Here is a 15,492-nt window from a genome sequence, read left to right on the forward strand (position 1 = left end):
AGGAAATATCCTCAGATGAAAACTATAAAGAAGCTTTCTTAGAAACTTCTTGGTGATGTGTGAATTCATCTCACAGAGTTACACTTATGTTTCATGGAGCAGGCCATTAACACTGTCTTTGAGGAACCTGAGAAGGGCTACTTTTGATCGCATTGATTCCTACGCTGAGAAAGGAAATATCATCAGTTCAAAACGTGAAAGAAGCTTTCTGAGAAACTTCTTTATGATCTGTGAATTCATCTCATAGTGTTACAACTTAGTCCTCATAAGCAGTTTGCTAACACTCTTTTCGAGGAATCTGCGAAGTGATATTTGGGAGCCCCTTGGGGGACATTGTGAAAAAGGAAATATCCTCAGAGAATAACTAGAGACAAGCTTTCTGAGAGATTGCTTTCTGATTTGTGACTTCATCACACAGAGTTCCACCGTTCCGTTCTTGGAACAGTTTGCTAACACTGTTGTCGTGGATTCTGCAAAGTGATATTTGGGAGGTCTTTGAGGGCTATGGTAAAAAAGGAAATATCTTCAGATAAAAACTGGGAAGAAGCCTTCTGAGGAACTGAATTGCAATGTGTGAATGCAACTCACAGAGTTACACGTTTCTATTCAGTGATCACTATGCTAACACAGTTTTCTTGAAATCTGCAATGGGATACTTCTTAGCACAATGAAGCTTAAGGTGAGGAAGGAAATATCCTCAGATGAAAACTAGAAAGAAGCTTTCTTAGAAACTTCTTGGTGATGTGTGAATTCATCTCACTGAGTTACATTTATGTTTCCTCAAACAGTCCATTAACACTGTCTTTGAGGAACCTGAGAAGGGCTACTTTCCATCGCATTGAGGCCTACGCTGAGGAAGGAAATGTCATCAGTTAAAAACGTGAAAAAAGCTTTCTGAGAAACTTCTTTGTGATCTGTGAATTCATCTCACAGAGTTAATACTTAGTCCTCATGAAGCAGTTTGCTAAGAGTCTTTTCGTGGAATCCCCAAAGTGATATTTGGGAGCCCACCAGAGTCCATTGTGAAAAAGAATATATCCTCAGAGAATAACTAGGGAGAAGCTTTCTGAGACATTGCTGATGATGTGTGACTTCATCACACAGAGTTCCACCATTCCCTTCGTGGAGCACTTTGCTAACACTGTAGTCGTGGATTCTAAAAAGTGATACTTGGGAGCTCTTTGAGGGCTATGGTGAAAAAGGAAATATCTTCTGATAAAAACTGGAAAGAAGCCTTCTGAGAAACTGCATTGCAATGTGACAATGCAACTCGCAGAGTTACACGTTTCTCTTCACTGATAAGTTTCTAACACAGTTTTCTGGAAATCTGCAATTGGGTACGTCCTAGCGCAATGAAGCTTACAGTGAGAAAGGAAATATCCTAGGATGAAAACTAGAAAGAAGCTTTCTTAGAAACTTCATGGTGATGTGTGAATTCATCTCATAGAGTTACACTTATGTTTCGTGGAGCAGTTCATTAACACTGTCTTTGAGGAACCTGGGAATGGCTATATTGGATCGCATTGAGGCCTACGTTGATAAAGGAAATATCATCAGTTAAAAACCTGAAAGAAGCTTTCTGAGGAATTTCTTTTTGACCTGTGAATTCATCTCACAGAGGTACTCTTATGTTTCGTGGAGCAGTACATTAGCTCTGTCTTTGAGGAACCTGAGAAGGGCTACTTTCCATCGCATTGATTCCTACGCTGATAAAGTAAATATCATCAGTTCAAAACGTGAAAGAAGCTTTCTGAGAAACTTCTTTGTGATCCGTGAATTTATCTCACAGAGTTACAACTTAGTCCTCATGAAGCAGTTTGCTAACAGTCTTTTCGTGGAATCTGCAAAGTGATATTTCGGAGCACATAGGGGACCATAGTGAGAAAGGAAATATCCTCAAAGAATAACCAGAGAGAATCTTTCGGAGAGACTGCTTTCTGATGTGTGACTTCATCACACAGAGTTCCGCCCTACCATTCTTGGAACACTTTGCGAACACTGTTGTCGTGGATTCTGCAAAGCAATATTTGGGAGCTCATTGAGGGCTATGGTAAAAAAGAAAATATCCTCAGATAGAAATTGGAAAGAAGCCTTCTGAGAAACTGCATTGTGATGTGTGAATCCAACTCACAGAGTTACACGTTTCTCTTCAGTGGGAGTTAGCTAACAAAGTTTTCTTGAAATCTGCAATGGGATAATTCTTATCACAATGAAGCTTACGGTGACAAAGGAAATATCCTCAGACGAAAACTAGAAAGAAGCTTTCTTAGAAACTTCTTGGTGATGTGTGAATTCATCTCACAGAGTTACACTTATGTTTCATGGAGCAGGCCATTAACACTGTCCTTGAGGAACCTGAGAAGGGCTACTTTGGATCGCATTGAGGCCTACGCTGATAACGGAAATATCATCAGTGAAAAACGAGAAAGCTGCTTTCTGAGAAACTACTCTGTGATCTGTGAATTCACCTCACAGAGTTACAACGTAATCCTCAGGAAGCAGTGTGCTAACACTCTTTTCGTGTAATCTGCAAAGTGCTATTTGGCAGCCCACTGGAGTCCACTGTGAAAAAGAAAATATCCTCAGAGAATAACTAGAGAGACGCTTTCTGAGAGATTGCTTTCTGATGTGTGACTTTATCACACAGAGTTCCACCATTTCCTTCCTGTAACTCTTTGTTAACACTGTTGTCGTGGATTCTGCAAAGTGATATTTGGGAGCTCTTTGAGGGCTATGGTGAAAAAGGAAATATCTTCTGATAAAACCTGGAAAGAAGCCTTCTGGGAAAATGCACTTCGATGTATGAATGCAACTCACAGAGTTACATGTTTCTCTTCAGTGATCAGTTTGCTAACACAGTTTTCTTGAAATCTGCAATGGGATACTTCTTAGCGCAATGAAGATTACAGTGACAAAGGAAATATCATCAGATGAAAACTAGAAAGAAGCTTTCTTAGAAACTTCTTGGTGATGTGTGAATTCATCTCACATAGTTACACTTATGTTTCGTGGAACAGTCCATTAACACTGTCTTTGAAGAGCCTGAGAAAGGCGTCTTTCCATCACATTGAAACCTACGCTTATAAAGGAAATATCATCAGTTCAAAACGTGAAATAAGCGTTTTGAGAAACTTCTTTGTGATCTGGGAATTCATCACACAGAGTTACAACCTATTCCTTAGGAACCAGCTTGCTCACACTCTTTTGGTGGAGTCTGCAAGGTGATATTTGGGAGCCCATTAGGGCCCACGGTGAAAAAGGAAATATCCTCAGTTAATAACTAGAGAGAAGCTTTGTGAGAGATTGCTTTCTGATGTGTGACTTCATCACACAGAGTTCCACCATTCCCTTCTTGGAACACTTTGCTAACACTGTTGTCGTGGATTCTGCAAAGTGAATATTTGGGAGCTCATTGAGGTCTATGGTGAAAGAGGAAATATCTTCAGATAAAACCTGGATAGAAGCCTTCTGGGAAAATGCACATCGATGTATGAATGTAACTCACAGTGTTACACGTTTCCCTTCATTGATCAGTTCGCTATCACAGTTTTCTTGAAATCTGCAATGGGATACTTCTCAGTGCAGTGAAGCTTATGGTGACAAAGGAAATATCATCAGATGAAAACTAGAAAGAAGCTTTCTTAGAAACTTCTTGGTGATGTGTGAATTCATCTCACATAGTTACACTTATGTTTCGTGGAACAGTCCATTAACACTGTCTTTGAAGAGCCTGAGAAAGGCGTCTTTCCATCACATTGAAACCTACGCTTATAAAGGAAATATCATCAGTTCAAAACGTGAAATAAGCGTTTTGAGAAACTTCTTTGTGATCTGGGAATTCATCACACAGAGTTACAACCTATTCCTTAGGAACCAGCTTGCTCACACTCTTTTGGTGGAGTCTGCAAGGTGATATTTGGGAGCCCATTAGGGCCCACGGTGAAAAAGGAAATATCCTCAGTTAATAACTAGAGAGAAGCTTTGTGAGAGATTGCTTTCTGATGTGTGACTTCATCACACAGAGTTCCACCATTCCCTTCTTGGAACACTTTGCTAACACTGTTGTCGTGGATTCTGCAAAGTGAATATTTGGGAGCTCATTGAGGTCTATGGTGAAAGAGGAAATATCTTCAGATAAAACCTGGATAGAAGCCTTCTGGGAAAATGCACATCGATGTATGAATGTAACTCACAGTGTTACACGTTTCCCTTCATTGATCAGTTCGCTATCACAGTTTTCTTGAAATCTGCAATGGGATACTTCTCAGTGCAGTGAAGCTTATGGTGACAAAGGAAATACCCTCAGATGAAAACTAGAAAGAAGCTTTCTTAGAAATTTCTTGGTGGTGTGTGAATTCATCTCACAGAGATTCACTTATGTTTCCTGGAACAGTCCATTAACACTGTCTTTGAGGAACCTGAGAAGGGCTACTTTCCATCGCATTGATGCCTACGCTGAGAAAGGAAATATCATCAGTTCAAAACGTGAAAGAAGCTTTCTGAGAAACTTCTTTATGATCTCTGAATTCATCTCACCGAGTTACGACTTTTTCCTCATGAAACAGTTTGCTAACAGTCTTTTCGTGGAATCTGCAATGTGATATTTGGGAGCTCATTGCGTCCCATTGTGAAAAAGGAAATATCCTCAGAGAATAACTAGAGAGAAACTTTCTGAGAGATTGCTTTCTGATGTGTGACTTCATCACTCAGAGTTCCACCCTTCCCTTCTTTTAATAGTTTGCTAACACTGTTGGCGTGGATTCTGCAAAGTGATATTTGGGAGCTCATTGAGGGCTATGGAGAAAAAGGAAATATCTTCAGGTAAAAACTGGAAAGAAGCCTTCTGGGAAAATGCACTTCGATGTATGATTGCATCTCACAGAGTTACACGTTTCTATTCAGTGATGATTTTTCTAACACAGTTTTCTTGAAATCTGCAATGGGATACTTCTTAGCGCAATGAAGCTTACGTTGACAAACGAAATATCCTCAGATGAAAACTAGAACGAAGCTTTCCTAGAAATTTCTTGGTGATGTGTGAATTCATCTCACAGAGTAACACTTATGTTTCATGGAGCAGGCCATTAACACTGTCTTTGAGGAACCTGAGAAGGGCTATTTTGGATCGCATGGAGGTCCATGCTGATAAAGGAAATATCATCAGTTAAAACGAGAAAGATGCTTTCTGAGAAACTTCTCTGTGATCTCTGAATTCATCTCACAGGGTTACAACGTAGTCCTCAGGAAGCAGTTTGCTAACACTCCTATCGTGGAATCTGCAAAGTTATATTTGGGAGCCCTTTGGGGCCCATGGTGAAAAAGGAAATATCCTCAGATAATCACTACAGACAAGCTTTCTGAGAGATTGCTTTCTGATGTGTGACTTCATCACTCAGAGTTCCACCCTTTCCTTCTTGGAACAGTTTGCTAACCCTGTTGTCGTGGATTCTGCAAAGTGATATCTTGCAGCTCATTGAGGGCTATGGTGAAAAAGGAAATATCCTCAGACAGAAACTGGAAAGAAGCTTTCTGAGAAACTGCATTGTAATGTGTGAATGCAACTCACAACGTTACAGGTTTCTCTTCAGAGAGGAGTTAGCTACACAGTTTTCTTGAAATCTGCAATGGGATACTTCTTAGCGCAATGATGCTTATGGTGACAAAGGAAATATCCTCAGATGAAAATTAGAAAGAAGCTTTCTTAGAAACTTCTTGGTGATGTGAATTCATCTCACACACTTACACTTATCTTTCATGGAGGAGGCCATTAACACAACCTTTGTGGAAATTGAGAAGTGCTACTTTGGATCGCATTGAGGCCTATGCTGATAAAGGAAATATCATCAGTTAAAAACGAGAAAAATGCTTTCTGAGAATCTTCTCTGTGATCTCTGAATTCATCTCACAGAGTTACAACGTAGTCCTCAGGAAGCAGATTGATAACACTCTTTTCGTTGAATCTGCAAAGTGATATTTGGGAGCCCTTTCGGGCCCATGGTGAAAAAGGAAATATCCTCAAATAATAAGTAGAGAGAAACTTTCTGAGACATTGTTTACTGATGTGTGACTTCATCTGGCAGAGTTCCACTCTTCCCTTCTTGGAACAGTTTGCTAAGACTGTTGTCGTGGATCCTGCATAGTGTTATCTGGGATCTCATTGAGGGCTGCAGTGAAAAAGGAAATATCCTCACACACAAACTGGAAAGAAGCCTTCTGAGAAACTGCATTGCCATGTGTGAATGCAAATCACAGAGTTACAAGTTTCTCTTCAGTGATCAGTTTGCCAACTAAGTTTTCAGGAAATCTGCAATGGGATACTTCTTAGAGCAATGAAGCTTACGGTGACAAGGGAAATATCCTCACATGAAAATTAGCAAGAAGCTTTCACAGAAAATTCTTGATGCTGTGTAAATTCACCTCACAGAGTAACACTTATGTTTCATGGAGCAGGCCATTAACACTGTCTTTGAGGAACCTGAGAAGGGCTACTTTGGATCGCATTGAGGCCTATGCTGATAAAGTAAATATCATCAGTTAAAACGAGAAAGATGCTTTCTGAGAAACTTCTCTGTGATCTGTGAATTCATCTCACAGAGTTACACTTATGTTTCCTGGAATAGTCCACTAACACTGTCTTTTAGGTACCTGAGCAGGGCTACTTTCCATCGCATTGGGGCCTACGCTGATAAAGTAAATATCATCAGTTCAAAACGTGAAAGAAGCTTTCTGAGAAACTTCTTTGTGATCTGTGAATTCATCTCACAGAGTTACAACTTAGTCCTCATGAAGCAGTTTGCTAAGTGTCTTTTCCTGGAATCTGCAAAGTGATATTTGGGAGCCCATTGGGTCCCATTTTGAAAAAGGAAATATTCTCATAGAATAACTAGAGAGAAGCTTTCTGAGAGATTGCTTTCCGATGTGTGACTTCATCACTCAGAGTTCCACCCTTAACTTCTTGGAACAGTTTGCTAACACTGTTGTCGTGGATTCTGCAAAGTGATATTTGGGAGTACATTGAGGGCTATGTTGGAAAAGGAAATAACTTCTGATAAAAACTGGAAACAAGCCTTCTGTGAAAATGCATTTCGATGTATGAATATAACTCACAGAGTTACACGTTTCTCTTCAGTGATCAGTTTGTTAACACAGTTTTCTGGAAATCTGCAATGGGATACTTCTTAACGCAATGAAGCTTACAGTGACAAAGGAAATATCCTTAGATGAAAACTAGAAAGAAGCTTTCGTAGAAACTTCTTGGTGATGTGTGAATTCATCTCACAGGGTTACACTTATGTTTCCCGGAACAGACCGTTAACACTGTCTTTGAGTACCCTGAGAAGGGCTACTTTCCATCTCATTGAGGTCTGTGCTTAGAAAGGAAAAATCATCAGTTCAAAACGTGAAATAAACTTTCTGAGAAACTTCCTCGTGATCTGTGAATTCATCTCACATCCTTATAACTTAGTCCTCATGAAGCAGTTTGCTAACAGTCTTTTCGTGGAATCTCCAAAGTGCCATTTGGGATCCCTTTGGGGCCCATTGTGAAAAAGAAAATATCATCAGAGAATAACTAGAGAGAAGCTTGCTGAGAGATTGCTTTCTGCTGTGTGACTTCATCACACATAGTTCCACGGTTCCCTTCTTGGAACACGTTGGTAACACTGCTGTCGTGGATTCTGCCAAGTGATATCTGGGAGCTCATTGAGGGCTATGGTGAAAAAGGTAATCTCCTCAGACAGAAACTGGAAAGAAGTCTTCTGAGAAACTGCATTGTGATGTATGAATGTAACTCACAGAGTTACACGCTTCTCTTCAGTGAGGAGTTACCTAACACAGTTTTCTTGAAATCTGCAACGGGATACTTCTTAGCGCAATGAAGCTTACGGTGACAGAGGAAATATCCTCAGATGAGAACTAGAAAGAAGCTTTCTTAGAAACTTCTGGGTGATGTGTGAATTCATCTCACAGAGTTACACTTATGTTTCATGGAGGAGGACATTAACACTGTCTTTGAGGTAACTGAGAACGGCTACTTTCGATCGCATTGAGGCCTATGCTGATAAAGGAAATATCATCAGTTAAAAACGAGAAAGACTCTTTCTGAGAAACTTCTCTGTGATCTGTGAATTCATCTCACAGAGTTACAATGTAGTCCTCAGGAAGCAGTTCGCCTACACTCTTTTCGTGAAATCTACAAAGTGATATTTGGGAGCCCTTTGGGGCCCATGGTGAAAAAGGAAATATCCTCAGATAATAACTAGAGAGAAGCTTTCTGAGAGATTGCTTTCTGATGTGTGACTTCATCACGCAGAGTTCCACCCTTCCCTTCTTTTAACAGTTTGCTAACACTGTTGTCATGGATTCTGCAAAGTCATATCTAGGAGCTCATTGAGGGCTACGGTGAAAAAGGAAATATCCTCAGACAGAAACTGGAAAGAAGTCTTTTGAAAAACTTCATTGTGATGTGTGAATGCAACTCATAGAGTTACACGTTTCTCTTGAGTGAGGAGATACCTAACACATTTTTCTTCAAATCTGCGGTGGGATACTTCTAGCGTAATGAAGCTTACGGTGACAAAGGAAATATCCTCAGATGAAAACAAGAAAGAAGCTTTCTTAGAAACTTCTTGGTGATGTGTGAATACATCTCACAGAGTTGCAGTTATGTTTCATGGAGCAGGCCATTAACACTCTCTTTGAGGGCCCTGAGAAGGGCTACTTTGGATTGCATTGAGGCCTAGGCTGGTAAAGGAAATATCATCCGTTAAAAACGAGAAAGATGCTTTCTGAAAACTTCTCTGTGGTCTGTGAATTTATCTCACAGATCTACAACGTAGTCCTCATGAAGCAGTTTGCTAACCCTCTTTTCGTGGAATCTGCAAAGTGATATTTGGGAGCCCTTGGGGGCCCATGGTGAAAAAGGAAATGTCCTCAGATAATAACTAGAGAGAAACTTTCCGAGAGATTGCTTTCAGATGTGTGACTTCACGCAGAGTTCCACCCTTCCCTTCTTGGAACAGTTTGCTAAAACTGTTGTCATGGATTCTTCAAAGTGATATCTTGGAGTCCATTGAGGGCTATGGTAAAAAAGGAAATATCCTCAGACACACACTGGAAAGAAGCCGTCTGTGATACTGCTTTGTGATGTGTGAATGTAACTCTCAGAGTTACACGTTTCTCTTCAGTGAGGGGTTAGCTAACACAGTGTTCTTGAAATCTGCAATGGGATAGTTCCTAGCGAAATGAAGCTAATGGTGACAAAGGAAATATCGTCAAATGTAAACTAGAAAGAAGCTTTCTTAGGAACTTCTTGGTGATGTGTGAATTCATCTCACAGAGTTACACTTATGTTTCATGGAGCAGGCCACTAACACTGTGTTTGAGGAACCCGAGAAGGGCTACTTTGGATCGCATTGAGGCCAACGCTGATAAAGGAAATATCATCAGTTAAAACGGAGAAAGATGCTTTCTGAAAAACATCTCTGTGATCTGCGAATTCTTCTCACACAGTTCCAACGTAATCCTCAGGGAGCAGTTTGGTATCACTCTTTTCGTGGAATCTGCAAAGTGATATTTGGGAGCCCTTTGGGTCCCATGGTGAAAAAGGAAATATCCTCAGATAAGAATTAGAGATAAGCTTTCTGAGAGATTGCTTTCTGATGTGTGACTTATTCACGCAGTGTTCCACCCTTCCCTTCTTGGAAGAGTTTGCTATCTCTGTTGTCGTGGATTCTGCAGAGTGATATCTGAGAGCTCATTGAGGGCTACGTTGAAAAAGGAAATATCCTCAGACAGAAACTGGAATGAAGCCTTCTGAGAAACTGCATTGTGATGTGTGAATGCAACTCACAGTGTTCCACGTTTCTCTTCAGTGAGGAGTTATCTAACACAGTTTTCTTGAAATCTGCAATGGGATACATCTTAGCGCAATGAAGCTAACAGTGACAAAGAAAATGTACTCAGATGAAAACTAGAAAGAAGCTTTCTTAGAAACTTCTTGGTGATGTGTGAATTCATCTCACAGAGTTACACTTATGTTTCACAGAGCAGGCCACTAACACTGCCTTTAAGGAATCTGGGAAGGGCTCTTTTGATCGCATTGAGGCCTACGCTGACAAAGGAAATATCATCAGTTAAAACGAGAAAGATGCTTTCTGAGAAACTTCTTTGTGGTCTGTGAATTCATCTCACAGTGTCACAACTTTGTCCTCAGGAAGCAGTTTGCCAAAACACTTTTCATGGAATCTGCAAAGTGATATTTGGGAGCCCTTTGGGGCCCATTGTGAAAAAGGAAATCTGCTCAGATAATAACTAGAGAGAAGCTTTTGAGACATTGCTTTCTTATGTGTGACTTCATCACGCCGAGTTAAACCTTTCTCTCCTTGGAACAGCTTGCTAACACTGTTGTGGTGGATTCTGCAAAGTGATATCTGGGCACTTATGGAGGGCCGCGGTGAAAAAAGAAAAATCCGGAGACAGTAACTGGAAAGACTCCTTTTGAGAAACTGCATTGAGATGTGTGAATGCAACTCATAGAGTTACACGTTTCCCTTCAGTGAGGAGTCAGCTAACAGAGTTTTCTTGAAATATGCAATGGGATACTTCTTAGCACAATGAAGCTTACGGTGACAAAGGAAATATCCTCCAATGAAAACTAGAAATAAGCTTTCTTAGAAACTTCTTGGTGATGTGTGAATTCATCTCACAGAGTTACATTTATGTTTCATGGAGCAGGCCATTAACACTGTCTTTGAGGATCCTGAGAAGGGCTACTTTGGATCGCATTGAGGCCTATGCTGATAACGGAAATGTCATCAGTTAAAAACGAGAAAGATGCTTTCTGAGAAACTTTTCTGTGATCTGTGAATTCATCTCACAGAGTTTCAACTTAGTTCTCAGTAAGCAGTTTGCTAACACTTTTTTAGTGGAATCTGCAAAGTGATATTTGGGAGCCCTTTGGGGCCCATGGTGAAAAAGGAAATATCCTCAGATAAAGCTAGAGAAAAGCTTTCTGAGAGATTGCTTTCTGATGTGTGAATTCATCACACAGATTTCCACCCTTCCCTTCTTGGAACAGTTTGGTAACACTGTTGCAGTGGATTCTGCAAAGTGATATCTGGGAGCTCATTGAGAGCCACTGTGGAAAAGGAAATATCCTCAGACAGATACTGGAAAGAAGCTTTCTGATAAACTGCATTGTGATGTCTGAATGTGACTCACAGAGTTACACGTTTCTCTTAAGTGAGGAGTTAGCTAACACAGTTTTCTTGAAATCTGCAAAGGGATACTTCTTCACGCAATGAAGCTAACGGTGACAAAGGAAATGTACTCAGATGAAAACTAGAAAGAAGCTTTCATAGAAACTTCTTGGTGATGTGTGAATTCATCTCACAGAGTTACACTTATGTTTCATGGAGCAGGCCACTAACACTACCTTTGAGGAATCTGTAAAGGGCTCTTTGGATCGCATTCAGGCCTACGCTGACAACGGAAATATAATCAGTTAAAAATGAGAAAGATGCTTTCTGAGAAACTTCTCTGTGATCTGTGAATTCATCTCACCGAGTTACAATGTAGTCCTAGGGAAGCAGTTTGTTAACGCCCTTTTCATGGAATCTGCAAAGTAATATTTGGAGCCCTTTGCTTTCCATGGTGAAAAAGGAAATATCCTCAGATAATAACTAGAGAGAAGCTTTCTGAGAGATTACTTTCTGATGTGTGACTTCATCACGCAGAGTTTCCCCCTTCCCTTTTTGGAACACTTTGCTCACACTGTTGTCGTGGATTCTGCAAATTGATATCTGGGAGCTGATTGAGGGCTATGGTGAAAAAGGAAATATCCTCAGACACAAACCGGAAAGAAGCCTTCTGAGAAACTGCATTGTGATGTGTGAATGCAACTCACAGAGTTACACGTTTCTCCTCAGTGAGGTGTTAGCTAACACGGTTTTCTCGAAATCTGCAAAGGGATACTTCTTAGCGCAATGAAGCTTATGGTGACAAAGGAAATATCCTCCGATGAAAAATAGAAAGAAGCTTTCATAGAAACGTCTTGGTGATGTGTGAATTCATCTCAAACAGTTACACTTTTGTTTCATGGAGCAGGCCATTAACTCTCTCTTTGAGGAAACTGAGAAGGGCTACTTTGGATCGCATTGAGGTCTACACTGATAAAGGAAATATCATCAGTTCAAAACGTGAAAGAAGCTTTCTGAGAAACTTCTTTTTGATCTCTGAATTCATCTCACAGAGTTACAACCTATTCCTCAGGAAGCAGTTTGCTCACACTCTTTTCGTGGAATCTGCAAGATGATATTTGGGAGCCCTTTGGGGCCCATGGTGAAAAAGGAAATATCCTCAGATAATAACTAGAGAGAAGCTTTCTGAGAGATTGCTTTCAGATGTGTAAATTCATCACACAGAGTTCCACCCTTCCCTTCTTGGAACAGTTTGCTAACACTGTTGTCATGCGTTCTGCAAAGTGATATTTGGGAGCTCATTGATGGCTGTGGTGAAAAAGGAAATATCTTCAGAAAAAAAACTGGAAGGAAGCCTTCTGGGAAAATTCACTTCGATGTATGAATGCAACTCACAGATTTACACGTTTCTCTTCAGTGATCAGTTTGCCAACACAGTTTTCTGTAAATTTGCCATGGGATACTTCTTAGCGCAATGAAGCTTACGGTGACAAAGGAAATATCCTCAGATGAAAAGTAGAAAGAAGCTTTCTTAGAAACTTCTTGGTGATGTGTGAATTCATCTCACAGAGTTACACTTATGTTTCGTGGAGCAGTCCATTAACACTGTCTTTGAGGAACCTGAGAAGGGCTACTTTGGATCGCATTGAGGCCTACGCTGATAAAGGAAATATCGTCAGTTCAAAACGTGAAAGAAGCGTTCTGAGAAACTTCTTTGTCATCTGCAAATTCATCTCACAGAGTTACAACATTTTCCTCAGGTAGCAGTTTGCTCACACTCTTTTCGTGGAATCTGCAAGGTGATATTTGGGAGCCCATTAGGGCCCACGGTGAAAAAGGAAATATCCTCAGAGAATAACTACAGAGAAGCTTTCTGAGAGATTGCTTTGTGATGTGTGACTTCATCACACAGGGTTCCACCCTTCCCTTCTTGGAACAGATTGCTAACACTGTTGTCGTGGATTCTGCAAAGTGATATTTGGGAGCTCATTGAGGGCTAAGGTGAAAAAGGAAATAATTTCAGATAAAAACTGGAAAGAAGCCTTCTGGGAAAATGCACTTCGATGTATGAAAGCAACTCATAGAGTTACACGTTTCTCTTCAGTGATCCGTTTGCTAACACAGTTTTCTTGAAATCTGCAATGGGATACTTCTTAGCACAATGAAGCTTGCTGTGACAAAGGACATATACTCAGACGAAAACTAGAAAGAAGCTTTCTTAGAATCTTCTTGGTGATGTGTGAATTCATCTCACAGAGTTACACTTATGTTTCCTGGAAGAGTCCATTATCACTGTCTTTGAGGAACTTGAGAAGGGCTTCTTTCCATCGCATTGGGGCCTACGCTGATAAAGGAAATATCACCAGTTCAAAACGTGAAAGAAGCTTTCTGAGAAACTTCTTTGTGGTCTCTGAATTCTTCTCAGAGAGATACAACTTAGTTCTCATGAGGCAGTTTGCTCACACTCATTTTCCTGGAATCTGCAAGGTGATATTTGGGAGCCCTTTGGGGCCCATGGTGAAAAAGGAAATATCCTCATATAATAAGTAGAGAGAAGATTTCTGAGTGATTGCTTTCTTTTTTATTTTTTTTGGCTGAGCACAGGGGATTTTATTGATGGTACACGACAAGGTGGGGCTCCCTAGGCCCCTCGCCTCTTCAAGGGGTCTACATGGAAACTGTGAGGGAGATTCAGTGTGGCAGGGGACTGAGTGTGGCAGGGACTCCCCAGCATTGAGGGCCTCTCTCTTCCTCTTGTGCTCTCGCTGGGGCTGGTGGTCCAGGGGTCTTACTCCTTGGAGGCCATGTGGGCCATGAGGTCCACCACCCTGTTGCTGTAGCCAAATTCGTTGTCATACCAGGAAATGAGCTTGACAAAGTGGTCGTTGAGGGCAATGCCAGCCCCAGCGTCGAAGGTGGAAGAGTGGGTGTCGCTGTTGAAGTCGGAGGAGACCACCTGGTGCTCAGTGTAACCCAGGATGCCCTTGAGGGGGCCCTCCGACGCCTGCTTCACCACATTCTTGATGTCATCATATTTGGCAGGTTTTTCCAGACGGCCGGTCAGGTCCACCACTGACAAGTTGGCAGTGGGGACACGGAAGGCCATGCCAGTGAGCTTCCCGTTCAGCTCAGGGATGACCTTGCCCACAGCCTTGGCAGCGCCAGTAGAGGCAGGGATGATGTTCTGGAGAGCACCGTGGCCATCACACCACAGTTTCCCGGAGGGGCCATCCACAGTGTTCTGGGTGGCAGTGATGGCATGGACTGTGGTCATGAGTCCTTCCACGATACCAAAGTTGTCATGGATGACCTTGGCCAGGGGTGCTAAGCAGTTGGTGGTGCAGGAGGCGTTGCTGACGATCTTGAGGCTGTTGTCCTACTTCTCATGGTTCACACCCATGACGAACATGGGGGCGTCCGCAGAGGGGGCAGAGATGATGACTCTTTTGGCTCCCCCCTGCAAATGAGCCCCAGCCTTCCCGTGGTGGTGAAGACGCCAGTGGACTCCACGACGTACTCAGCGCCAGCATTGCCCCACTTGATTTTGGAGGGATCTCGCTCCTGGAAGATGGTGATGGGGCTTCCATTGATGACAACCTTCCCGTTCTCAGCCTTCACGGTGCCATGCAACTTGCCATGGGTGGAATCGTACTGGAACATGTAAACCATGTAGTTGAGGTCAATGAAGGGGTCATTGATGGCAACAATATCCACTTTACCAGAGTTAAAAGCAGCCCTGGTGACCAGGCGCCCAATACGACCAAATCCGTTGACTCCGACCTTCACCTTCCCCATGGTGTCTCAGGGATGCACTGGCAATGCAAAAGAAGATGCGGCTAACTCTCGAACAGGAGGAGCAGCTTGATTGCTTTCTGATGTGTGACTTCCTCACACAGAGTTCCACCCTTCCCTTCTTGGAACAGTTTGCTAACACTGTTGTCGTGGATTCTGCAAAGTGATATCTGGGAGCTCAATGTGGACTACACTGAAAAAGGAAATATCCTCAGACAGAAACTGGAAAGAAGCCTTCTGAGAAACTGCATTGTGATGTGTGAATGCAACTCACAGCGTTACACGTTTCTCTTCAGTGAGGAGTTAGCTAACACAGTATTCTTCAAATCTGCAATGGGATACTTCTTAGTGCACTGAAGCTTACGGTGACAAAGGAATTATCCTCAGACGAAAACTAGAAAGAAGCTTTCTTAGAAACTTCTTGGTGATGTGTGAATTCATCTCACAGAGTTACTCTTATGTTTCATGGGGCAGGCCAATAGCACTGTCTTTGAGGTACATG

At 41.7% G+C, this 15,492-nt stretch overlaps 1 pseudogene across 1 annotated transcript; it reads right to left on the minus strand.

The window, feature by feature from the left end:
• Window positions 1-13,782: 13,782 nt before the first annotated feature.
• LOC104669573 lies at window positions 13,783-15,043 on the minus strand (annotated as a pseudogene). Its single transcript, XR_749007.2, has one exon. The product of XR_749007.2 is annotated as a glyceraldehyde-3-phosphate dehydrogenase pseudogene (transcript).
• Between the last annotated feature and the right edge of the window lie 449 nt (window positions 15,044-15,492).

The sequence above is a fragment of the Rhinopithecus roxellana genome, chromosome 13, assembly GCF_007565055.1.
Source record: "Rhinopithecus roxellana isolate Shanxi Qingling chromosome 13, ASM756505v1, whole genome shotgun sequence".
Classification (NCBI taxonomy): domain Eukaryota; kingdom Metazoa; phylum Chordata; class Mammalia; order Primates; family Cercopithecidae; genus Rhinopithecus; species Rhinopithecus roxellana.